The sequence below is a fragment of the Rhinopithecus roxellana genome, chromosome 6 (genome assembly GCF_007565055.1).
Source record: "Rhinopithecus roxellana isolate Shanxi Qingling chromosome 6, ASM756505v1, whole genome shotgun sequence".
NCBI classification, from domain to species: Eukaryota; Metazoa; Chordata; class Mammalia; order Primates; family Cercopithecidae; genus Rhinopithecus; species Rhinopithecus roxellana.
Genome location: NC_044554.1, coordinates 49,231,761 through 49,247,832, shown reverse-complemented (window position 1 = coordinate 49,247,832; position 16,072 = coordinate 49,231,761). Strand labels below are relative to the sequence as shown.

The 16,072-nt window shown below is 48.2% G+C and overlaps 1 pseudogene; it reads left to right on the top strand.

Annotated features, from left to right (window-relative positions):
- Positions 1-1,838: 1,838 nt before the first annotated feature.
- On the top strand, positions 1,839-8,950 carry LOC115898168 (annotated as a pseudogene).
- The last annotated feature ends 7,122 nt before the right edge of the window (positions 8,951-16,072 follow it).

The window sequence follows — 16,072 nt, the reverse complement described above, 5'->3', positions numbered from 1 at the left end:
AAGATACATGAGAACTTCACAATGTGTGCATTCTGGTGCTACCTCTTCCCAAGAGAGTAAACAAGGACCCCAGGGCTTATTCATGTCCTGAAAAAGGATGCCCACTCTTGGGCTGTGGGTCAGAATTTTGCTGCTGCTTCTGCCTGAGGTAGATGTAGTTTCTGGGCACCGGTCTTTCACTCTTTAGGATGTAGATGCCCTTTATGTGGCATTGACAGCCATTGTACCTGCCCACACTTTCAGGGCCACCCCCTACAGGCAGCCTTCACTCACACCCTCCACAGTCTGGGGGCCTGCCGCCTCCCCAGACCCTCTGGGAACACCTGTCCCATCAGCCTCCTCCATCTTTGGGCTATTTTTAGCTCTCAGTCCATGGAGGCTTCCTTGATTCCAAACCTCCTGTATTATTATTATTTTATGAGTCTAGGCTTTTAAAAACAAAACACTCAACTCTCCCCTGGGGCTAGGCACACTTCCATTTTCAGGATAAAAAGTTCAACTGCCCTCTTCAGAGGAGGAAGCAGAAAATCTCTCTTTTTTTGGGTAATGACTCAATAGGAAAGTGAAAGGGCTCATTTTAAACCAGACTCTCTCTAGCCATCAGCGGGGTGTTTTTGTCACTGTCAGGAGCGGGGATGATGAGTGGCTGAGCTCCAGGGATGTCATTCACATCTGCATCGGGTGAATGACACTCTCTGGGGCTAAGCAGCCCACAGCCTGCTCTGCTGAATGCACAGCCCTGGTGAAGAGCCCCTCTCCTAGAGCCTGTGCCCAGGCCCCAGTGGGTTGCTAGACTGCAGAGGAAGACTTGGGGGTCTCCTCACAAGACTACCTGCTTTGGCCTGACTATGTGGAGCTCAGTGAGGACAAAGAGATTGAATCCATTTCAAACCCACCAGATTCTGGTTCCACCTGGATCTGAGAGTGGTCCTCCCAGGGAAGTCAGTCCACTGCAGTAAAGCTGGATGTCAGGCTAGACGGCAGGGCTGGAGGCAGCGAGCAGTCTGGGCTACCCCGGATTAAAGGGTAGACGCAAAGCCCCAGCGGCGCCACAGCTCTCTGGGGTTCAGTTTTGCCTGATGGTCTCTCGGGCCCTGGCGTTGGCTCTATCGGGACTGAACTGGCCTGGCCGCTTCTGCCTGTCCTCAGTCTGAGGTCCACCATCCAGCCAGGCCCTGGTGCATCTCAATCCTGTCTTGCTTCTGTGACGGCTACCCCTCACCTGCCTTCACCTGTTCTCTCCATCTCCTCTGCCCACCTCAGGACAGGAGGGGATGCTTTCTGAGAGCTGTCGGATATTGGGAGGATCCTGAATACTCAAGGACTTGCCCATGTGAAACAGAGGAGGGGGCTCACATGACCACCGTGCCTTTCCAGGGACACTCACACACCCCAAGAAGGAGCAGCCCTAGGATCCAGGTATTCTCCACACCCTGCTTCCAAATCGCAGTCACTCCGTCCTACAGGCCGTGAAACCAGCACACTTCAAGGCCAGATCTTCCTTTGGGCCTTAATCCAAACCATGTGTCCCTTTTCTCTGGGGGCTCAGTGTCACATCCTGCCTCCTGCCTCACCTCCAGCCCTCAGTGCCCCTATTGACCCAAAACTGGCAATGGCAGGGAGAACCCCCCAGCCAGGACTTGCTATCCATGGGCATTTTGTGCCAAGCTCTTCTGTACCTGTTGGGACCACCCTCAAGGGTGCAAATCAACTGTGGCCCAGAAAAAGCCTGAAATTCCCTCACTCCCCTGGAAGTGGGAGTTGTAGGAGTTCCTCCTTGACCCAGGTTAATAACTCTGGCAATAACCGTGGTCTTTAAGGGAGATTGGGGGCACACAATGACACTACAGCACACCAACACTAACATCCATGCATACGGCTTGGCTAGGAGGGTTCACGACGGCATCAGGCGGGGTTGCGTCAGACATGCGCTTTTCAAGCAGTGAGAATATCTGGTCAGATATCTGCACAGTCCTCTGTGATACAAGCATAACATGATTGCCAGCCTGTCAAATACGAGGAGCCAGGTGGCTGGAGGCAGATGGTCACAGCCCACAAAGAGGCTTTTCTCCCCAGAGTAAAAGCCACATTCGTCAGTTAGAGAAGAATAAATGTCTGATGAGGAGCCTCTGGCTTCAGGGGAAATCTACTTCAGAAAATAGTTTAGGCTGGGCGCGGTGGTTCGTGCCTGTAATTCCAGAACTTTGGGAGGCCGAGGCAGGCAGATCATTTGAGGTCAGGAGTTCGAGACCAGCCTGCCCAACATGGTGAAATCCCATCTATACTAAAAATACGAAAAAATTAGCTGGACGTGGTGCACACGCCTGTAGTCCCAGCTACTCAGGAGGCTGAGGCAGGAGAATTGCTTGAACCTGGGAGGTGGAGAGCCGACATTGTGCCACTGCACTCCAGCCTGGGTGACAGAGCGAGACTCCATCTCAAAAAAAAAAAAAAAAAAAAAGGAAATAGTTTAAATGCTTTGCTAAAATTTCCTAATTTCATTCTATAAAAGTTGTTATCTGGTTGTCCTTTTCTTAATGCAAAGTGAGAATGTTCCCTACCATAGACCCCATGAGTATGATCCACATTATGTTGCCATGAACATGTGGCCCAAAATGCCTGCTGAGGTTTTCAGGATGCAGAGTTTCGCTTTGCTGAAGTCTAAGCAGATACAAATATTTTAAGGGTGAAGAGTAGAGGACGATCAGGGTCAGATGAATGGGAGAAAGAGAAAGTTGGACAGTTTGGGTCCTAATCAAAAACATCTTGAAGCCAGGCACAGTGGCTCTTGTCTGTAATCCCAGCACTTTGGGAGACTGAGGTGGGCAGGTCACTTGAGCTCAGGAGTTTGAGACCAGCCTGGGCAACATGGTGAAACCCCACCTCTATTAAAAATACAAAAATTAGCCATTCGTAGTGGCAGGCACCTGTAATCCCAGTTACTTAGGAGGCTGAGGCAGGAGAATTGTTTGAACCCAGGAGGCGGAGGTTGCAGTGAGCCGAGATTGTGCCAGTGCAGTCCAGCCTGGGTGACAGAGCAAGACCCCGTCAAAAACAAAAACAAAAACAAAAAAACATCGTGAGTACATCAGCCAAGTGGAAATTGTCAGCCATCACTTAGCTCTGGCTGAAGTGAACAAAAACCTATAGATGTGACCTTCTCTCTCTCTCTCTTTTTTTTTTTTTTTTTTTTTTTTTTGAGACAAGAGTCTTACTCTGTTGCCCAGGCTAGAGTGCAGTGACTCAATCTCTTCTCACTACAATCCCCGCCTCCCAGGTTCAAATGGTTCTCATGCCTCAGCCTCCTGAGTGGCTGCGATTACAGGTGTGTGCTACCACACCAGGCTATTTTTTTTTTTTTTTTTAAAGTAGAGACAGGGTTTTACCATGTTGCCCAGACTGGTCTCGAGCTCCTGAGCTCAAGTGATCTGCCCACCTCAGCCTCCCAAAGTGCTAGGATTACAGGCATGAGCCACTACCTCCGACATACAGAGGTGACCTTCTAAGGGACAAATCTAACATCTCTAACAATCTTGGGACCAAGTCCATGGATCTGCCAAGGTCCACCCTCCTCCCTAAGGGAATAGACACTCCTACTATTGAGTACCCATCAGAGGCACCAGGACCCTGAGGACAAAATCATTTGCCATTTTGTGATCACAGGGGCTCAGACTGCACTTTATAAATTCACATATGTAACCTTGATGGGAATTTCAAGGCCCAGCTTGGGAAATCGACCATTGTCAAGTTTAAAGCTTTTGCTTTCATTGCTAACAATTCTAGTTTCCTGATGAACCTTTTACACTTCAGGAAAAATCGGTTTACTATTTCACTGGTGGGTAATGGGAGTTTCTAGGGAAGTAGTTCCAAATTGGTTTGTATATAGATTCCTTGGAAACGCCAGTAAACGTTGGGAAACTTCTCCCTAGTAAATATCTATACATTTCCGTTGCAGGGGGTCACAACCTGAAGCCCACTCATGAGCAACAATAGAAGGAGCCCTGGTTCCAGGCGGGAGCTCTACCAGCTGGCTTACTGAGTCCGCTGCTTTTTTGCCCAGGAGGCTTTCACAGGGCATGGGAAGGCTGTTTTCTAACCAATTCTTCAGAGCCCCAAACTGAGATGATGGATGGCTTTTATCCAGATTTAATACCAGAGTTAAATACCCTGACTGAGCCAGCATGAGAGCTAGTCTGATCATAGCGCTTGAGAATGGCACACTGTGATATTCAGGCAGAAAACTCTCACATTTCTGCAAGCAAAACACATCAACTAAAACAGGCGTTGCTTTGGGAGGCCGAGATGGGCGGATCACGAGGTCAGGAGATCGAGACCATCCTGGCTAACATGGTGAAACCCCCGTCTCTACTAAAAACACAAAAAAACTAGCCGGGCGAGGTGGCGGGCGCCTGTAGTCCCAGCTACTAGGGAGGCTGAGGCAGGAGAATGGTGTAAACCCGGGAGGCGGAGCTTGCAGTGAGCTGAGATCCGGCCACTGCACTCCAGCCCAGGCGACAGAGCGAGACTCTGTCTCAAAAAAAAAAAACAAAAACAAAAACAAAAAAACTGGTATTGAAGCTATCGTCAGTTTTGAGAGATCTTCACAATGATGATGCAGAAAATGTATTTCAAAAGTTGAAGGAGTGACCTCGGCAAGGCCTGTGGCGGCTCAGGCTCGCTGACCAGGCCCACCTGGCCTTCTGCAGATCTCAGTTTCTCTGGCCACTAAGCTAACTCAGTGTGTTTTGGCCACCAAAACCTCCTTCCCCTTGGGAGTCTGTCCCCTGCCTGGATGCTTGCTGGGTGCAGAAGGTGCTTGCTCCTGGTGGCTGTGCCTGTGGGAAGGGTGGTGGGGAGCGAGGTAGTTCTGAATAGCTCTGAAGAGACTGTTCTGGGACCTAGGAGTTCTGCTCTGCCTGTCTTCAGGGTCTATAACGGAGGCGCCCTCAGGGAGGGCAGGGGGCAGGCCTTCTAGTCAGTGGTGGAGCCCCCTCTGATATCTTGTCTCCCTGAACGTTTTGTTTTTGTTTTTGAGACGGAATCTGGCTCTGTTGCCCAGGTTGGAGTGCAGTGGTGTGATCTCAGTTCACTGCAACCTCCACCTTCTGGGTTCAAAGTATTCTCCTGCCTCAGCCTCCCAAGTAGTTGGTATTACAGTCGTGCACCATTACACAGGGCTAATTTTTGCGTTTTTAATAGAGACGGGGATTTGCCATGTTTGTCAGGCTGGTCTCGAGCTCCTGGCCTTAAGTGCTCTGCCCGCCTCGGCTTCCCAAAGTGCTGGGATTATAGGCGTGAGCCACCGCACCCGGCCGCATCTCTGAACACTTTTCCCACCTGCCAACAAACGATGATTTCCTAAGCCCGCAGGACTTCCAGACAAGTCTTCTGCTCTGGAGCCGCTGGGGATTCAGTCAACATGATCCAGTGTTTGCATTAGACCAGCCTTCCTCTGAGGAGTCGGCCCCAGGCCGCGTGTTGCCGAAGAGCCAAGGGCCTCACCAGGGCCCGGATGAGATGCGCTCCGGGGCCGCAGCGGTAGAAGCCTTCGCGTCCGAACGTAGCAGTGCGTCCTTGTTGTCACTAGAGGGCGACCGCGCGTAACAGGAAAGCAAAGCGCTGCGGGACCGCGCTCCCACGCAGGCTTGCAGAGGCAGCGAGGGGACGCGGAAGTTTTCCAAGGCGGGTGCCTTGAGGCCACGAAGGCAACGCAAGGCTGGAGAGAGCAGGAGACTCGGGAGATGTGACTCAGAAGCATTCCGGCGGGGGGCGTTGGCTCACGCCTGTAATCCCAGCACTTAGGGATGCCCAGGTGGGCCTCCGCAGCTCGCGAGCGGCGATCCAAGGGCGGAACCAGAGTGGCTCTGTGTACTCACAGCTTGTAAACGAAATAATGACTAAAATTACATAACACAACAACAACAACGTGTGTTTGGGAGCTTGATGTGAATTCGCTCTGCCCTGAGAATGTGCCGGGCCACAGGTTCCTGGGCGTCTGCTCAGGATTCCAGGGTCGAGGCTGTCAGAGGCCATTGCTGTCACCTGTTGGTTAATAAACTGGGAAAGAGTGAAGAATGGGATGGGGCTTCAGAAAGGCTGTAACCTGTTGTTTCCAAAGCCAAACCGGGGAAAATAAAGATTTAAAGATGTGGAGTCCTTTGCAGCAACAAGGATGCAGCTGGAGGCCATTATCCTACGTGAATTAACACAGGAACCGAAAACAAACTAAATATGCATTATCTCACCCTTTTTTTTTTTTTTTTTTTTTTGAGATGGAATTTCGCTCTTGTTGCCTAGGCTGGAGTGCAATAGCGCAATCTCGGGTCACGGCAACCTCGGCCTCCCGGGTTCAAGAGATTCTCCTGCCTTAGCCTCCCGAGTAGCTGGGATCACAGGCATGCGCCACCACCCCTGGCTAATTTTGTATTTTTGATAGAGATAGGGTTTCTCCATTTTGGTCAGGCTGGTCTCGAACTCCCAAACTCAAGTGATCTGCCCACCTCGGCCTCCCAAAGTGCTGGGATTACAGACGTGAGCCACCATGCCTGGCCGGTTGCATGTTCTCACTTATAAGTGGGAGCTAGGCATTGGGTACTTATGGACATTAAGATGGGAACAGTAGGCACTGGGGACTCCTAGATGGGGGAGGGAGAAGGACAAGGGTGGAAAAACGGTTGGATACTGTGCTCAGCACTTGGGGGAAGGAATCATGTTTATCCCAAACCTCGGCATCACACCATATGTCCAACTCACAAACCTGCACATGTACCCCTTGAATCTAAAATAAAAGTTGGGAGATAAAAAAGATTTAAAGGTTGTATTTTTGCCCCAATCAAAATGAAAATACAAGGCCGGGCGTGGTGGCTTACGCTTGTAATCCCATCACTTTGAGAGGCCTAGGCGGGTGGATCGCTTGAGGCCAGGAGTTCGAAACCAGCCTGGTCAACATGGTGAAATCCCATTCCTATTAAAAATACAAAGAATATTTGAATCTAGTGGCCCGCGCCTGTAATCCCGGCTACTTGAGAGGCTGAGGCAGGAGAATCGCTTGAACCCAGGAGGCAGAGGTTACAGTGAGCCGAGATCATACCACTGCACTCCAGCCTGGGCAACAGAGCAAGACCTTGTCTCCAAAAAAAAAAAAAGAACCAAAATGAAAATACAGTTTTAAAAACTACAGGAAACAATGCTTATTCATACAACTTTAGAAACCTATTTAATTGGATCATAGAATGTGAGGAAAAGAAAAAAAGAACCCTGCTTTTATCCCCTAAAATGTGAATCAAGGTCTGGGCATATTTGAAAATCGATCTGGAGGTAGCTTTCTCTAGCCTTTACCTCTTACATTCATTTGCAATACATGTTCATGTGTATCGTTTAATTGCAGCCCTGAACTAACTCCATGAGGTCGATGGTGTCTCACTCTGCCCCATGGCGGCTGAATCCAGGCCTCAGGTCTGGATGAGGGAAAACGCCTAATAACAATTACCAAAAGTCACCTTTTGCACGGTCACGCCAAGCCAGCGCCTGGGCCTGGAACCGGGCCGCAGCTCCTCAGCCTTGCCCACCGCCTCCCGACTGTGGACCCCAGCAAAGTGAACAAGCTTCGGGCCTTTGTGAAAATGTGTAAGCAGGATCCGAGCGTTCTGCACACCGAGGAAATACGCTTCCTGAGGGAGTGGGTGGAGAGCATGGGGGTAAAGTACCACCTGCTACTCAGAAAGCTAAATCAGAAGAAAATACCAAGGAAGAAACACCTGACAGTAAGAAGGTGGAGGAAGACTTAAAGGCAGACAAACCATCAAGCGAGGAAAGTGATCTAGAAATTGATAATGAAGGTGTGATTGAAACAGGCACTGATGCCCCTCAAGAAATGGGAGATGAGAATGCAGAGATAAGAGGAGATGATGGATCAGGCAAATGATAAGAAAGTGACTGCTATTGAAGCCCTAAATGATGGTGAACTGCAGAAAGCCATTGACTTGTTCACAGATGCCATCAAGCTGAATCCTCACTTGGCCATTTTGTATGTCAAGAGGGCCAGTGTCTTTGTCAAATTATAGAAGCCAAATGCTGCCATCTGAGACTGTGATAGAGCCATTGAAATAAATCCTGGGCCAGGCACGGTGGTTCATGCCTGTAATCCCAGCACTGGGAGGGCGAGGCGGGTGGATCATGAGGTCAGAGTTCGAGACCAGCCTGGCCAAGAAGGTGAAACCCCGTCTCTACTAAAAATACAAAAATTATCTGGGCGTGGTGGTAAGCACCTGTAATCCCAGCTACTCAGGAGGCTGAGGCAGAGAATTGCTTGAACCCGGGTTGTGGAGGTTGCAGTGATCCAAGATTGCACCACTGAGCTCCAGCTTGGGTGACAGAGCAAGACTCCATCTAAAAAAAAAAAAAAAGAAAGAAATCCTGATTCAGCTCAGCCTTACAAGTGGTGAGGGAAAACACACAGACTTGCCTGTATATTGGATTATGATGAAGATGCCAGTGGAATGCTGAAAGAAGTTCAACCTGGGCAGAGAAAATTGCAGAACATCGGAGAAAGTATGAGTGAAAACGTGAAGAGCAAGAGATCAAAGAAAGAATAGAAACAGTTAAGAAGGCTCAAGAAGAGCGTGAGAGAGCCCAGAGGGAGGAAGAAGCCAGATGACAGTCAGGAGCACAGTATGGCTCTTTTCCAGGTGGCTTTCCTGGGGGAGTGCCTGGTCATTTTCCCGGAAGAATGTCTGGAATGGGAGGAGGCATGGCTGGAATGGCCGGAATCCCTGGACTCAATGAAATTCTTAGTGATCCAGAGGTTCTTGCAGCCATGCAGGATCCAGAAGTTATGGTGGCCTTCCAGGATGTGGCTCAGGACCCAGCAAACATGTCAAAATACCAGAGCAACCCAAAGATTATGAATCTTATCAGTAAATTATCAGCCAAAGTTGGCAGTCAAGCGTAATGCTCTTCTGATAAAGAAAGCCCTTACACCGGGTGTGGTGGCTCACACCTGTAGTCCCAGCAGTTTGGGAGGCTGAGGCGGGTGGATCACGAGGTCAGGAGTTCGAGACCTGCCTGACCAACGTGGTGAAACCCCGTCTCTACTAAAAATACAAAAATTAGCCGGGTGTGGTGGCACATGCCTGTAATCCCAGCTACTCAGATCCTGAGGCAGGAGAATTGCTTGAATCCAAGAGGCAGAGTTTACAGTGAGCCGAGACCACATGCCAGTGTACTCCAGCCTGGGCAACAGAGCAAGACTCTGTTAAAAAAAAAAAAAAAGAAAAGAAAAAAGAAAAAAAAAAACCCTTGCCGAAGGAAAAGTAACCTAGATTACCTTATGGATGTCGCAATAATACAAGCCAGTGTATCTCTGACCTTCTCATCAAGAGAGCTGGGATGCTTTGAAGATAATCCCTACCCCTCTTCTCCAAATGCAGCTGAAGCATTTTACAGAGGTTTGCCATTAGGGTATTCATTCAGATAATGTTTTTCTGCTAGGAATTACAAACATTAAACACTTTTTTTTTTTTTTTTTTTTGAGACGGAGTCTTGCTCTGTCGCCCAGGCTGGAGTGCAGTGGCCGGATCTCAGCTCACTGCAAGCTCCGCCTCCCAGGTTTACGCCATTCTCCTGCCTCAGCCTCCAGAGTAGCTGGGACTACAGGCGCCCGCCACCTCGCCCGGCTAGTTTTTTGTATTTTTAGTAGAGACGGGGTTTCACCGTGTTAGCCAGGATGGTCTCGATCTCCTGACCTTGTGATCCACCTGTCTCGGCCTCCCAAAGTGCCGGGATTACAGGCTTGAGCCACCGCGCCCGGCCAACACTTTTTAAACCTTAAAAATACTTAAAACAAATTTAAAGGGTCTGTTAATTCTTATATTTTTCTTTACTAATCATTTTGGATTTTTTTCCCTTTGAATTATTGGACAAGGAAGATACTTATGTATGGAAGATTATTGCTCTAACTGAGTGAAATAAAAGTTTATTAGTGCGAGGCAAACATAACTCATTTGAGGATAAAGCTTGCGTTGGATATGTGGTTCCCGAAGCATTTTGACTTGTCTTTTGAAATGCTTTATCTTTTCCTTTAAAGATTTATTTCAGGCCAGGCACGGTGGCTCACGCCTGTAATCCCAGCACTTTAGGAGGCTGAGGTGGGTGGATCACAAGGTCGGGAGTTCGAGACCAGTCTGACCAACATGGTTAAATTCCGTCTCTACTAAAAATACAAAAATTAGGCAGGCATGGTGGCACACACCTGTAATGCCAGCTACTCAGGAGGCTGAGGCAGGAGAATCACTTGAACTTGGGAGGCAGAGGTTACAGTGAGCAGAGATCACATCATCGCACTAGACAGAACTAGACTCCGTCTCAAAAAAAAAAAAAATTATTTCAATAAAACTAATTGGGACCACCAGTATTCAGTAGGACCTGGGTAGGGACTGGAAGTACTTGGCAGGGCTGCAGCAATCTTGCTGTGTTTTATGTAACATGCATCCGCCTGGGCGCGGTGGCTCACGCCTGTAATCCTAGCACTTTGGGAGGCCAAGGCAGGCGATCACCTGAGGTAGGGAGTTTGAGACCAGACTGACCAACATGGAGAAACCCTTTCTCTATTAAAAATACAAAATTAGCCAGGCATGGTGGCACGCACCTGTAATCCCAGCTACTCAGGAAGCTGAGGCAGGAGAATTGCTTGAACCCGGTAGGCGGAGGTTGTAGTGAGCCAAGATCGCGCCTTTGCACTCCAGCCTGGGCAACAAGAGCGAAACTCTGTCTCAAAAACAACAGCAACAACAACAACAAAACAAGCATCCTTGGGCAGGTTGCCCTTAAATCTTACACTGTGGTGAAGGGATGGATTTTGTAATGCTGCAGTAGAGTTGGAGTACTTAGTTCTGTTTTTGTCCAGTATATCTAATAAATGTTTCATATTATTTCCACATAAAAAAATAGTTACCAAAATCCAAAGAGGTTCCTACTGTTGTGGCAGGACACACAGCTGCTGCCTGGCCTTCCAGAGAGCTACTTCTCAAGACCTTCCTGAACCAAACGTTCAAATATGGAAGTGGTTCCAGAAACATTTTTGGTTGTCACAACTGGAAGCCAGGGGTTGCTACTGGTAGCTGGTGGGTAGACACCAGGGACTATGCACAGGACAGCCCCCTGAAATGAGGAAGTTTCTAGTCCAAAATATGGAGAGTGTGGAAGTTGAGGAAGCTTGAAATATGAGAACGTTTATTTGGCTCCTTTAAAAATCGCAGTCCAGGCCAGGCATGGTGGCTGGCACCTGTAATCCCAGCACTTTGGGAGGCCGAGGTGGGCAGATCACCTGAGGTGAGGAGTTCGAGACCAGCCTGGCCAACATGGTAAAACCCGGTTACTACTAAAAATACAAAAATTAGCCGGGGGTGGTGGTGGTGCGTGCCTGTAATCCCAGCTGCTCAGGAAGCTGAGGCAGGAGAATCACTTGAACCTGGGAGATGGAGGATGCAGTGAGCCGAGATTGCACCACTGCACTCCAGCCTGGGCAACAAACTGGGACTCCGTCTCAAAAAAAAAATTGCAATCTAGAGTTGTTCCTTTGCCTGTTCTACTGCACAGCAGGTGACCACCTTTTCATTTCCATTTCCAACAAACTTTCCAATTGCTTGACCATTTTTCAAGCCATTGTGCCAGTTCCTATCAGTTTCAGAGCAGCACGGAGAGTTCAGTAATGCGGGTGCAGCAGTGAAACGGCAGTGACATGTGGACACTGACTCACTGGGAGGCTCATCTGCTAGCTCTGGGAATGTCCTTCACCATTCCATACCGTGGGCCTTTGGTCACTCCCAAAATGAGAACATTCACTCACTAAGACTCTCCTGGAGTCTTATTGTGTCATATTGTATTAACAGTAGTTAAGAAGAAGTTTAGACAGCAAACATTTGCTGGCGAGTTTCAGAAGAAGAGAAATTGAACCCTGCCTTCTCCTCTAAAGGCAAAGGCCAGCCGCGGGTTGCGTGAGAACAGGTGCTGGCATCTGCATGACACCTGGGGGCGCTGTTCTTTCTACAGAGCAGCACCTGCTGTGAGTCCGAGGGCTTCTCTATCAGCTGTGTGTTCACAGTGTGTGGTATGTTCACTTCATGACTACTCCTGAGGCCACCATCAAAACCCTTCCCGAGGCTGGGCACAGTGGCTCACACCTGTAATCCCAGCACTGTGGGAGGCTGAGATGGGCGGATCACCTGAGATCAGGAGTTTGAGACCAGCCTGGCCAACATGGTGAAACTCTGTCTCTACTAAAAATACAAAAATTAGCCGGGCGTGGTGGTGCACCCCTGTAATCCCACCTACTCGGGAGGCTGAGGCAGGGGAATTGTTTGAACCTGGGAGGCAGAGGCTGCAGTGAGCCGAGATGGCACCACTGCACTCCAGCCTGGGTGACAGAGCAAGACTCTGTCTTGAAAACAAAAACAACAACAAAAACCCCCAAAAAACCCCTTCCGAAGGTCTAGCAGTGGGATCAGGGACACACTGAGCCAGGATCCTTCTCTGCACATTTCCTGTCCTAGCAGGAAGACAGTGATTGGAACATTTCTGAGCAGGCCTGCCAACGGCATCCCCTCCAGCACACTTCACAATTCACTATGAATAAATAATCATGTGTATCATTTTCTGCGCCTCTGGTCTGCAGAGTGTTCACTCATAGGGTATTCTTTACCTCAAAATCAAATTCTACAATTTCAGACAGCTTCTGACCCAGTAATTCCACTTCTGGAAATTTCTTCCACAGAAATACTTCCACAAGGGCGCAGAAGTGTATGTGCTAGGATGTTCATTGCAGCATTATAGTAATTTAGTTTGGGAGGCTGAGGCAGGAGGATCACCTGAGGCAGGAGTTTGAGATTAGCCTCAGCAACGTAGTGAGACCCCATAACTACAAAAAATACAAAAATTAGCTGGGCATGGTGGCACTTGCCTATAGCCCCAGCTACTTGGGAGACTGAGGCAGGAGGGTCGCTTGAGCCTGGGAGGTCAAGGCTGCAGTGAGCTGTGATCACACCACTGTACTCCAGACTGCCTGGGTGACAGAGGGTGACCTTATCTCAAAAAAAAAAAAAAAAAAGAAAAAAAGAAAAAAAGAAAAGTAACAATTTAAATGTCCCTCAATAGAAGAATAGGATGGGTACAGTGGCTCATACCTGTAATCCCAGCACTTTGGGAGGCTGAAGTAGGAGGATTGCTTGAGCTCAGGAGTTTGAGACCAGCCAGGGCCACATAGTGGGACATGATTTCTACAAAAAATAATTTTTAAAAGTCAGCAATGGAGCTAATGGTGATATGCACCTGTAGTCCCAGCTACTCAGAAAGCTAAGGCAGGAAGATGGCTTAAGGCCAAGAGGTCGAGGCTACAGTGAGCCATGATTGCTCTGCTGTACTCCAACCTGGGTGACAGAGTGAGATCCTGTCTCAAATAACAAAGAAACAACAACAACAGCAAAATAGAATAATGAAATAATTGTGGTAACTCCATACTCTAGAATTCTACTTTTTCTTTCTTCCTTTGTTTTTAATAATAAAATAGACACAGGAGTCTCACTATGTTGCCCAGACTGGTCTTGAACTCCTGGGCTCAAGTGACCTCCCACCTCGGCCTCCCAGAGTGCTGGGATTACAGGTGTGAGCCACTGTTGCTGGCCTGCTCTGGAATTCTAGGTCAAGAATGTGATGAAGCTATATGAAGTGACACAAGAAGCAAGTTTGCAGAGTGTATGAAGTCATCCCATTTGTGTGAAAAACAAGTTCATAAGTATTTATTTTGCATACTTTTAAAAAGTGCTTAGAAGCATGTAAATAGTATGCCACATTCTAAAGAAAAATTATTTTAAACGTTTGTATATTGTTTACATGAAAACAGCCTACATGTTAGTTTTACAATAAGAAAATCTGTGCTTATTTCTGTTGTTTTATAATAGAAACAAAAAATCCGATCAGATTTGGTTTTTTTTTCCGTAGCCAGTGTGAGTTGAGTTTTTGGTGACTCGCGGGTCCTGTTACCCTCCAGGGAGAAGGCTAATGCATGAGGCAGGGTTTTTGGCAGGATGCTTACTGAAGGCATCACTCTCCTCCAAAAGTCAATGTTTCAGCCAGGCCCAGCTTTTTCTTGACTGTAGATTTTGTTTCCATCAGGAAATGCTAAACATATTCCCCTCTGATTCGCAGAGCTGGTTCCTAGGCTACCTTTGTGATGAGTGAGGCGTAGGGTCTCTCCCTCAGGAACTTCTAATGAGAACAAGAGACTACCAGGCGACTGAACTGAGAGCCTGAACTGGGTACGTCATTCATCTCTACATTCCCGGTACCCAGCACAGTGCTTCATGCACAGCTGACGCTAATTGTTGAATGAATTTGTGGAAGGAAGAAGGAATCTTTGAGCCCTGTCAGCTTGATTCTCGTGTGTCTAGGGAAGTGGGGTGTCAGTGAGGATGGCTTGCAGTTCCTGGCCAGTGAGTACAGACTTGCCTCCAGGGGTCCCCGTTTTGTAAGGTTACGCTCAGAGGGTCCTGCCACCTGAGAAGCTCCTTATGACATCAGCACATAGGAGCAGACGCCATGCCTGGGCCTGAGCTTAGAAACAATACCCAGGAATTGATCTGACATTTCTTAGCAATTTCCAGAATGTTTCTGCTACGTGATAGCTAGACATAGAACTGGTGGAGTGGCTCATGCCTGTAATCTCAACACTTTGGGCGGCTGAGATGGACAGATTGCTTAAGCCCAGGAGTTTGAGACCAGCTTAGGCAACATAGTGAGACACTGTCTGTATTTTATTTTTTAAACAAAATAGGTATGGAATGGTGGCTCACGCTTGTAATCCCAGCACTTTGGGAGGCGGAGGCGGGAGGATCACGAGGTCAAGAGATGAAGACCATCTGGCCAACATGGTGAAACCCCGTCTCTACTAAAATACAAAAAATTAGCCGGGCGTGGTGGCACGCACCTGTAGTCCCAGCTACTCGGAGGCTGAGGCAGGAGAATCGCTTGAACCCGAAGGTGGAGGATGCAGTGAGCCGAGATCGTGCCACCGCACTCCAGCCTGGCGACAGAGTGAGACTGCCTCAAAAAACAAAACAAAACAAACAGAAAAGAAAATAATTTTATTTAAAAAACCTAGTAGCTAGACATAAACATTAATCACCTCACATATAAACATTAATCACCTCCCATAAGCAATGGTGAGTGGCGTTAACGGCCAAAGCAAATAAGCACTTCCGGGGCAGCTTTGCAGCCAGCGTACAAAGGAAGGGCCTGGGTGGGCTTGCAGTGTTCTGAGCTCCTCCAAAGGCCCATTGGACCCCAAATCCAGGCGTGCACAGAGACTAGCCCTCCCTATCCCCAGACTTGAGCTCTTACGGCTGAGCCCCAAGTTCCCATTTTCAGCTGAAGGTATCCCCAGCCTCTGCCCGCAACCAAAAAAATGTGATGGGGGGGGGCTTTGCTATCAAAATCTCTTCCAGTTCACAGACTCCACACACCTACACCTACACACACCTACCTAGTGGTATTCTCCATTCTCTGTAGGGGTAAAAATTCTAATATAGATGTTCTGAATGGAACTAAACCACTGGGCCTGGCCAGTTGATATTCACTGAAAATGCACATGTACGCAGTTAAACATCAGAAGGCTAGAAAACAAAAAGAGTCTTCATTCCACCCTACCCAGCCAGGTCTGTGCTGCAGAGATAAACACCATTAACTATGTCTTGTGTATCCTTCCAAAAATCTTCATGCCTATACAAACACACACACTCATCCACACGCACATGTCTTCTGCACCTTGCTTTTTTCTAACTTAATGTATCTTGGAGATTGTTCCAAATCAGGATATATACATCAGCATTATTCCTTTTACACAGATGCATACTATTCCAGTGTATAGGTGGCCTTTCTTCCCCAGGAAGCTCTCCCCTTTCCTCTCATAATAGGAGCCTGAATTTTGATGGGGAATCATGTCTTCCCCATTTTCAGTTCTTTGATTTAGGTGGAGGTGACCTAGGGTTGGGCAGATGACTCAGGCCTTACCACCATGATTGGT